General features: G+C 46.3%; 2 non-coding genes across 2 annotated transcripts; one reads left to right on the top strand and one right to left on the bottom strand.

Moving 5' to 3' along the window:
- The first annotated feature begins 5,188 nt into the window (after positions 1-5,188).
- On the top strand, positions 5,189-5,260 carry TRNAQ-CUG. The gene has a single exon. It is a non-coding gene; the product is annotated as a tRNA-Gln (tRNA).
- Positions 5,261-10,211: 4,951 nt separating this feature from the next.
- Positions 10,212-10,283, bottom strand: TRNAQ-CUG. The gene has a single exon. It is a non-coding gene; the product is annotated as a tRNA-Gln (tRNA).
- Positions 10,284-10,590: the final 307 nt, after the last annotated feature.

The following is a 10,590-nucleotide window of genomic DNA, read 5'->3' as shown; positions in this document are numbered from 1 at the left end:
TGTAGGACTACCCTTCCCAGCCTGGGGGAGGGGTGGTATCAGTGCAGAGTCAGAACTCTCACTTTTGCCTAGCAGTAACAAGAAGCATCACCTCCCTGAGATGTCAGTGAGGACCAAGGGGGGAACCTGGGCTTCTACTCCACCACCTCCTGGCAGTCATGAAGCAATAGCCTCACTTCCCTGGCTGAGAAGTGTCAGAGGACAAGAGTTTCAGAGGAAACTAGTTAAAATAGGTTTAAATAAGATCTCATCAGTCTCAGAGTCTCATATGCCCCAAATTTCCAGATTTCAAGAAAAAAATCACTTGTAATACCAAGACCAGAAAGATCTCAACTTGAATGAGAAAAGACAACTAACACACAAAAACAATAAATTGACATAGATGTTAGAATTATCTGACAAGGATTTTAACGCAATTATAAACATGCCTCAATGAGCAATTACTAACACACTCAAAACAAATGAAAAAAATAAGTCTTATCAAAGAAATAGAAAATCTTAGCAAATAAATAAAAGATATAAATAAGAACCAGAAGGTAATTTTGGAATTGAAAAATGCAATAAGCAAAATAAAATCTCAATGGATTGGCTCAACAGCAGAATGGAGGAAACAGAAGAAAGAATCAGTGAACTGGAAGATAGAACAATTGAAATTATCCAGTATGAACAACAGAAAAAAACGACTACAAGGAAATGAACGGAGCTTCAGAGAACTGATCTGAGATCTTATAGCAAAAGATCTAATATTCCTTTCATTAGAGCCATGGAAGAAGAGAAGAGGGCAGGGCTTAAAAGTTCTCAAAGAAATAATGGCTGAAAATTACCAAATTTGGCAAGACACATATACGTACAGATTCAAGAAGGTGAGTAAATCCCAAACAGGATAAATACAAAGAAATGCCTAGACATATCATAGTCAAACTTCTGAAAACTAAAGAAAAAAATCTTGAAGACAGTGAGAAATGTCACTTTACCTAATGGGGAAATATAATTTGAATGACAATGGATTTCTCATCAGAAGCTATGAAGGACAGAAGGAAGTGGCATGACAATTTTCAAGTGCTAAAAGAAAAGAACTATCAACCAAGAATCATATATCTGGCGAAAATATCACCGCATTCCACAAATTTTGATACATTTTCATTTTCATTTAGTTCAAAATATTTTGAAATTTTCCTTCTGATTTCTTCTTTGATCCATGGGTTATTTAGAAGTGTTATATTTAGTTTCCAAATATTTGAGGATTTTCCATATCTTCTATAATGGATTTTTAATTTAATTCCATTGTGGTCATAAAACATATTTTGTATGACTTGAACCCTTTTAGATATATTGAGACTTGTTTTATGGCCCAAAATATGGTCTAATTTGGTAAATGTTCCATGTCCACTTGAAAAGAATATGTGTTCTACTCTTCTTCCTGCGGTATTCTATAAAATGTCAATTAGAAATATTGGCTGATAGTTTTGTTCAAGTCTTCTGTTTCCCTACTAATAATCTGTCTACTTGTTCTACCGGTTATTGAGAGAGTGGCTGAAATCTCTATGATTGCAGATTTGTCTAAATCTTAAAGTTGTATCAGTTCACCTTTGTATATTATGAAGCTTTGTTATTCAGTGTCAAAACATTTAGGATGTTACAGGCTCTTAATAAATTGACCCCATCATCAGTTTGAAATGATTCTTTAACCCTGGTCTGAAATCTGCTTTGTCAGACATTAATTTAGCCACTCTAGCTTTTTTTGTATTAATGTTAGTATAATATATCTTTTTCCATCCTTATGCTTTTAATCTATATATGTCTTTCTATTTAAAGTGGGTATCTATAGGTTTAGTGCAGTCATAATAAAAAAAAGAAGCACTGCAGGTTTTCGGAGAAATTGACAAACTGACTCTAAAACTCATATAAAAATTCAAAGAACCGAAAATAGCTGAATCAACTTTGAAAAAGAAGAACAAAGTTGGAGGAATGACACTACAGAATTTAAAAACATAAAACTATAGCAATCAAGACCCTGTGGGATCAGTCTAAAGGCAGACAAACAGATCCATGAAACAAAGTAGAGAGTTCAGAAACAGAGCCATACATCTATAGTCAGTTGATTTTTAACGAAGGTTCCCAGGTGATTCTGTGAAAAAATAATCTACTCAATAAATGGCACTGGAGCAACTGGACAGCCATAGGGGAAAAACGAAAATGAACAAAACCCAATTCTTTCCTCGTGCCACATGTAAAAATTTACCGAGATTTTTCATAGACCTAATTGTGCTAAACCTATAAAATGTCTAGAAGGAAACACAGGAAAAAATCTTAGTGACCTTGGGTTTGGTAATCCTGGATTCTCTAACAGAAATAATCTTATTTTTCCTCCCATACTTACTAACTGCTGTTCTTCTGTAAGGTATACCTTTCCCTCTCCCATCTTTTTTTTGAGGATACTACATGGATTATACCATGTGTATATAACATGTATATGATATGAATTTCTTATTTATAGGTTAGAATACATTACATTATTATTTTTTTGATGCTCCAATGGTCTGTTTGACTAGGGGGACCTCCTCAAATTGGTTTCTGTGACCTTTTGACATGTTCTTATTAGTCTTTGGGCACAACAAGATGTTCCAGGCTCATCTTGTACTTTTACTTTGTCAACCCTAAAATCAGCCATTTTTACAAGAAATCCTATTTTTTTTTTAGTGGGAAATGGTATTCAGAAACCAAGCTGTGGACACTAGATATGCTCATTGCTGCTGGGGTCCCATTGCTTCAAGACTCTATCAGTGGGTATCATGAGTTAATATAGATATCTCCAATTCCAATCCAACACCGTAAGGTTCTTCCTCAACTTTGTCCATTTCGTATTTTTGTCTTCCTTCTCCCAAGTTGATAACCTTGATTACTAACAAATCGATGCATTTACCATTTTCTTCCATCCTATAATATATACAAAACAGCTTCAGAATTATTATACCAAATCTACTATAATCAATAAACCTACCAAGTAAAGTTCAAGATAGCCTCAGGATATACCTCACTGTGAGTGTACAGACAAGCAATGCCTTCAAAATTTACTTGAATCAATTATATTCTATGTGGTTATAATATCATGTGATATTAATATATAGTTAAGTTCATTTGTTCTGCCTTTTCAGTTTTAAGGTTAGCCTTTTCATTCTTTTTTGGAATATATAAGACATTGACATGGTTTAAAAAATAAAAAGTATATTGGCATATACTTAGAAAAGTCTCTTCCTTTTCTATATCTTAGAATCCATTCCCATGCACTCCTAGATAAACACATTTTCATTATTTTCTGGCCTATCTTTCCTGTAAAACCAGAATATCTATGTCCCCTTCTTTCTTAACACACTCCTTTGTACCTTGCTTTTTTTCACACTAAAAAAATATCCTGGAACTAACTCTGCATCCACTCATAGAGATAGTCCTCACACTTACGGCTGCAAAGTACTCCATTGTGTGTATGTGTGACCAGGTCATTCTTAAATGTGGGAAATGGGTTTCAGTTATTATGAAATCATTATCCCATGTGATCAATCCTTCATTTCACAAGTCTCAGGAGGAGGAAAGTCGTTTTGAGAGCCATTTAGAGAAGAGGGTGGGGATAGATTCCAGAGGAACTCACCTGCAGGAGGACCTGCTGTGCCCAGCAGCCACGTGGTCTTACTCTGCTCCAGGTGTCTGTGCCAAGCTCCAGCTTTACTCCCTGGGATCTTCTCAGACTCTGACTCCCTTCGAGTTCTCTTCCCAAAGACATCTCCTTTCCCCTCCCTGATCAAATTGCTGCCACACTGGCATCTGAATCATCTTTCATTTTTTGTCTTACTTTATTCCTATTTTTTTAAATACAAGGAACACATGGATCTCATCTCTTTATAAGTTACTCACAGGATAAAGGAATACATAGAAAAAAATTAAATTCCTCTCCTCCACACTAACCTCCCTAGAGGCAACCACTGTCAACCTTATATAAAACACCGCTCTGGCTCATTTGTAATTCTCCACTGAATCTGACTAGTATAACTCAAGGGCCAAAATCTTCCCTGCACGCCCCACTCCCACACAGTCTAACACCCCATTCTCTCCTCAAGAGTTTTGAGTGTCTGTGCTCTGATGTTGGGTTTGCACAGGCTGGGGTGGGAAAGCTTGGGCGAAGTCACTGGAAGCTTATAGGCCAGAGGGCTAGCTGTGGAAGGTTGGAGGTTCTGTGACTCATTAGTTTTTCTTCTGCCTAACAATGATTCCCAGACCCATATTGGAGAGACTATCCGCATTCTGAATCCTAAAACGCCAGATTGTTGCTTTCGCAACTCCTGCTTGTACCCAGGAGAGAGAAGCATGCCTTTTCCCTCCTGCATCTATCTCAGTCAGTCCTTTGTTGGACTCTGAATGTCGAGGTCGTGAGTATCGCCCAGCCTTCTCTCCTCAGCATCAGCTGCCCGAGGCACCGTGCGCTGTACGGAAGCAGCCACGAGGGACTATGCGGGCAATCATCGCCTTTCTCAATCAGGGCAGTGAAGAACCTTGCTAGATGGCTCAGTTTCCCTGGACAGCAGTGAGCCGCGTGGAATCAGAGGTTCTTCGCTTTTGGGTCGTCCTGTGCCGGCCGAAGCCCCGCGCTGCCACTCACTCGGCTGGGGCCATCTCACCCTGTCTCTGCAGCAAAGACCCCAGAGGGTCCTGACCGGAGAAGCAGCCGTGCTGCTCGCGTTGGTGACCGACGTTGCCTCGCCTCTTCACATGGCGGAGCCTTCCCGCCGTCTGACGGGCTGTGCTGCGCAGAGAGCGAGGCGCGGGGAGAAGCCGGAGGAGGAGGATGGAGCAGCAGGAGAAGGGGAAATCCCAGTAAATGTAAACTCCGGTTGCGGTAGGAATTTTACATCAGGCCAGGAAACTCTAGCAACCCAGGAAGGGCAGCTGCATTTGGTGGAGGCCCAGAAAGCTCTTCCCTGTCCCTAATCCCAATAAGGAATTAATCTCATTCTCCCAGATACAGACCTGCAGAGACAGGCAGAGAGAACGGCAGTCACGGGCGACTCCTCCCGTTGCAGGTTGGTGGTGTTTGGGTCCTGTCTGACGGGAGGTACTGGGAAAGGAAATCTCCGGAACGACGGAGCCGAGAAGGGATTTGTGCACCTTCAGTGAGTCAGAACGCCCCACTTCTCGCGGTTCCATGGTGTAATGGTGAGCACTCTGGACTCTGAATCCAGCGATCCGAGTTCAAATCTCGGTGGAACCTGGCTTTTTTTTTTTTTCTTTTACTCCTTAAATGCAATATGATTTCCCCTTCCTCGGAAGGTTTCGATCCGGGGAGGGAAGCTCCGCAGGCCACCGGCTGCCCCAGGTCCCCGCGTCCCCCCCGGGCTCTCCTGCCCCTTCCTCGGGAGTTGGCGTCCCAGAAACCCGGTTCTTAGGGTGGCGGGTCCACACGGGAATTGACGCCACATCGAGCCGGGGAGACCGAGCCTGGGCGTCCCCGTTCTCGGCGAGCCCGCCCGGCCCCGTGCGATCCGAGGCCCCGGCCGCGCCTCCAAGGGGCCCAGCGGCCCAGCAGGTCCCCACCCTCCGCTCGGCGGGACCCTCCGGCCTGGGGCGGGCGAAGGGTTTCCTCCACTCTCGAGGCTGCCGCCCCGAATCCTAGACCCCGAGGGTTTTTTCACGTCAGGAATCCGGTCATTGGACGATTGTCCTATTTCTGCACGGCTAGAAAATAATTTAAATATGAAATTGCGTTTCCTTGCTCAATCGTGGGGTGGCGAGACTAAATTTCTGGGCCGTGGGTTTAAGCAGGTTGGGTGCATTTCATTTTATCACCGGATTCTTTCCTGCGGCCGGCAGAATCTTGAGCGTTTGAGTCTCCGCAGCGGCCAGCAGGGGACGCAGCTGTCCCACTCTTGGCATCTCAGGCTGGGGGCCTCTCCTTAAACTCTAAACGCTGCCAAAAAGAGAGATCCGGGCCGCGGATTGCAGCGTCTCGGGTGGGGCGAGCTGAGCGGCTCCGAGGGGAGAGGTCCGGACCTCGGGGCTCCTCCTTCGTCCCACCCGGACTCTGCTCCAAGAAGACACCATTGGAGGAGAGGATCTTGAAAACTTTATTTCCGTTCTCTTCTATTCATAAAAAAATTTAGATGAGGATTTGAAAGATCTTCCTACCTAGTTAAAATGTGCTCCGCCAGGTGCTCAGGAGCGTTTTTTCTTTAATTTTTCAGTTTTGGAACTTTGCGGTGTTACAAAAGACCGAAAAATACAACTGCTTTCGGGGGCGCACTTTGGAGGGTCTGAAAAGAGAGGTGGGTGAGTGCCTGTGGACAGCAGCTGAGGGAGAAAGGAGAGGGAGAGAGAGTACAGAAGGATGAGCGTTTAAAACTCTAATTATGATTGTGCATTTCCTTTAGTTCTGTCCATTTTTTCTTCATATATTTTGAAGCTCTTGTATTAGGTGCATACACATTTAGAAATTTTATGTTTTGTTGAAGGCTTGACCCCTTTATTATTATGAAACATCCCTCTTTAGTTCTGGTAATATTTCTTGTCTTTAAATCTATTTTGTTGATACTGTGTTTTGTGCTGTGTCAAGTTGGCTTCGTTAAAACTAAGTCCCCCAGAATCTCCTTCACTGTACCATTCTGAGTTAGCATTAGCCCAAAGAGAAATTAGACAAAAGAGAAATTTGTGTGATCTTTGGAATACAGTACTCTTTAGGATTGTTGTGGTTAGATGTGGCGGTGGACAGAAGAAGAGATGTTGGTGAGTTCCAGCTTTCCCTTGCCCTCCTCCATTCTGTGTCTTGCTCTTCTTCCTGACTGCCCGCGCTGTCAACCCACAGGGGCAGTAGGCTCATCACCAAATGTTTGGCTTCAGACCCACAAAAGTAGCAGCTTCCCATATAATTTCATCAGCTTTTTGTGGTCACACTTCAGCAACTGGCCACATTTGCTTTCATAATTACCTTTTTGGTGACTCTTCTGACCTTCTAACCCTCCTTTTCACACCTTCCCAATTCCAACTCTTCCTCAAATTTCTATAATACATTAAAAAGCTTATTTTCTGAGGTCAACAAAATGTATAAGCCCCTAACCATGCTGATTATGGATAAAAGAAGACACATGTTACCAATATCAAGAATGACATGGAACAGCACTTTCTTGAGGTTGGGTTTTTTTTTTTTTTCAACTTCATATTTGGAATAGTGGAAATCCCTAAAATGGAGAAAAACAGAACCCAAATCATAGGCTCTTGGTAAGAAATCTAATCTGTCATGGTTCAAAGTTAAACAAATTATTTTAATTTTCTGTGCCTCTATTTCTACATGTAAAACAGGCTAAATAAGAGTACTTAGGTTGTCCAATGTTTAAATGAGATGTACAGGTAAAGCATGGAGCCCAGTGGCTATCACATGGTAATTGTTCAATACACATTACGTCTTATCAATGCCAATGCCACCAGCAGTCCCCTAATGTACTCCCACAAACTTCATCATAACCAATTATTTATTTATCTCCCTATCTCTAAATAATTATTACTTTTTGATTTTTCAAGTTTAGGCATTCTCTCTCTTTCAAACACTGGCGCATCATTACCACCACACTCAAACATGCCTCTCACTACCCTGCCCTCCAATATATACGTATCATAGTTTCATGGGTTCAATTACTATATTATTATGACTATGTAAATTTTATTCAGACTTCAGTCGCATTGGATATATGTAGCAGGAACAAAAGATCAGTATCTTCAGGGACACTCTCTCTAATGGATAAACTTTAGAGATTTATTTAATCTTTGGTCACTCCTCCCACTCTGTTTTCCTATTCCAGGTAAATATTGGATCTGATGGGCTCAGCTCAGGTCAGATCCCCTCTCCTTGAGCAGAGGAGGGTGTGGCATCTTCATGAACAGTACCAAGAAGACATCGTCCAAAGAGAGAAAGAAGCAAATGCTGGGGCAAAATGGGGCAAGCAAATACTGGGGCAAAACGTAGGCAAAATGAGGACAAGAAGAAAACCATGTCAGTTCTGTGATGGGAATATGCAGTGTAGGACAGACTTAGGGTGGGGGGAAAAGAGATTTGAGAGATGTCCACTGTGGATACACCTCTATGGGCTGGAGCCACACACACCTGTTAAGGGCTCAGAGGGGCTGGGAGATAATGAGACTTTGCCCCTCCCAACGTCGTCGGGGGCTGGTGAGGGGACTGTCCTGGTCACCAGGCAGAGATGGGGCCTAAACTAGGGCAGTTTGGGTAGGAAAAGAAAGAAAGGGGGCATCTTCTCCTTGAGGTAGAGTAAAGTCCTGTGCTCAGGTCTTGATAGGGAGTGAGGCTACCCTGGCCATTGGCAGCTGAAGATGGTTGGCCAGATAAGGGGACTCAAATGTGTGTGCTATAAACTTGCAGTTCCAGGAAAGGAATAGCTCCGAGAAAGGGTCCTTGGGGAGAGGAGGTAGGAGACCCGATTTGGGAAGTGGGAGGTTAAAGAGGAGTGTGTGCATTGCTGCGCAGAAGCCTGCTGGTTAACCTGACTATCCCCTTACTCAGTCTCCTGGCCAGACTCCAGACTCCCTGCCCCAGAAGTGCACAGTTCTCAGCCAGGGCATCTCCATCCCAGGCTAGTCTCTGGGGATGTTCGTGCCTTAGGTGCCCTGGCCTTGCAGTCGTCCTGCAAGGGGAGAGATGGGGGGAGGAGGCTAGTTGCTAGTTAACCCCAAGGGATTCAACGAGGTCCTGACTTGGCTCCCAGTCACCTGTGAACCTATTTACCCCCAGGCCATCCCCCAAACAGTGAAGAGAAACTTTGTAAGGACAAATGCCACACAAGCAGGTCTGGGCCTTGGGCCTTCCAGTACAGCCCAGTCCCCAGGACATAAAGAAGGGACTCAATTCCCCCTGCTGTAGTGTCCCACAGTGAGGAGCCAGGTCCCAGGAGGCAGCAGCTGAGCTGTCAGTGTGACCCCCTGGCTCCTGGCCGTCCTCGCCCTTTCTCCTCCCTCCCTCCTCTCTGCTCCTTCCCCTCTCTCCCTTCCTCACTATCTTCCAGGGTCCCTCACCCCCTTCTTTTCAGACCCTCCAGAGTCAGCCCTCACAACACACTTACGTTTTAGTCTTTGTATCCTCTGTTTCAAAACGAGGGGGATTTGGCGGCGACCATTTTGTGAAGATCCTTCAGAGACCTTCACCAACATTTTCCGTTGATGAGAGAAGAACGGAAGCGTCTCCACGTGGTCCCGTCCTAAGGCGTCTTCTCCTGGGAGCGGGGTCCGGGCAGGAAGAGGGAGCCCCGCGGTGCCCTCACCTCGGCCCGCTCAGCCGCTCTCACCTTCGCCCGGGAGGAGCCGGCCGCGGAGGAGAAGGGCCTGGTCCCCACGGACGCTGGGGACCAAATACTGGCCGCGCGAGGACTGGCAGAGGCGATTCCCGGACACAGGGGGTCACGGTGTGCGGCAAGAGCAGCGTCCGGTCGCCATCCCCGGAGCCGCGCAGGCCTGCGACCCCTGGCGGGGGAGGATCCGCTGCAAAGATGCGGCCCGCGCGGGCAAGGGCGGGAGCCGCCGTCTGGACGCGAAGCCGCCCGGCCCCAACGGAGGGCGGGATTGGGGACTCCGGAGCACGGTCTCCCGTACGGACCACCTGTCCGGAGAGACACGGCCACGACCCAGTTGGGCGAGGGAAAGAAACCTCGGGGTCTCGGACTCGGGGCGGCAGCCCTGTGAGTGCAGGAGACTCTTCTCCCCCGACTCCCAGGCCCGAGGGTCCCACTGAGCCGAGGGTGGGGACCCGCTGGGTGGCTGGGCCCTTGGAGGCGGGGCCGGGGCCTCGGATTGCACGGGGCCAGGCGGGCTTGCCCAGGACGCGGACGCCCAGGCTCGGTCTCCCCGACTCGATGTGGCGTCAATTCCCGTGTGGACCCGCCACCGTAAGAACCCGGTTTCTGGGACCCCGACGCCCGAGGACAGGGCAGGAGAGCGCGGGGTGCGCGTCTCGAGACGCAGGAGGGACGGGGGCACCTGCGGCAGCCCGTGGCCTTCGGAGCTTCCTTCCGGGACCCAAAGCTTCGTCTCCCCGAACCAGGACGCTGAGGGGACGAGGAAGCAGAAACCACATTTCATTCACTCTTCCACTCTGTGTTTGAGACGCAAGTTTGCTTTCCAGAATCGCTTCTGGCCCCAGAGGAAAATGTGTGCTCTAAACAGAAAGGTTCCACCGAGACTTGAACTCGGATTACTGGATTCAGAGTCCAGAGTGCTCACCATTACACCATGGAACCGCTGGGGAAGGGTTCCCTGGCTCGCTGGAGTCGGGCACGTCCTTTTTCAGGCCCCGTCGTTTGGAGATTTTCCTTCCCAGTATCTCTTCTTGTCAGACAGGACCCAAACACCACTAACCTGCAACGGGAGGAGTCGCCCTTGACTCCCGTTCTCTCTCTCTGTCGCTGTAGGTCTGTATCTGGGAGAATGAGATTAATTCCCTATTGGGATTAGGGGCAGGGAAGAGCTTTCTGGGCCTCCACCAAATGCAGCTGCCCTTCCTGGGTTGCTAGAGTTTCCTGGCCTGATGTAAAATTTCTGCCTCCT

Source organism: Propithecus coquereli, unplaced genomic scaffold (genome assembly GCF_000956105.1).
Source record: "Propithecus coquereli isolate 6110/MARCELLA unplaced genomic scaffold, Pcoq_1.0 Scaffold197, whole genome shotgun sequence".
Taxonomy (NCBI): Eukaryota; Metazoa; Chordata; class Mammalia; order Primates; family Indriidae; genus Propithecus; species Propithecus coquereli.
This window is presented reverse-complemented; position numbering and strand designations above follow the sequence as displayed.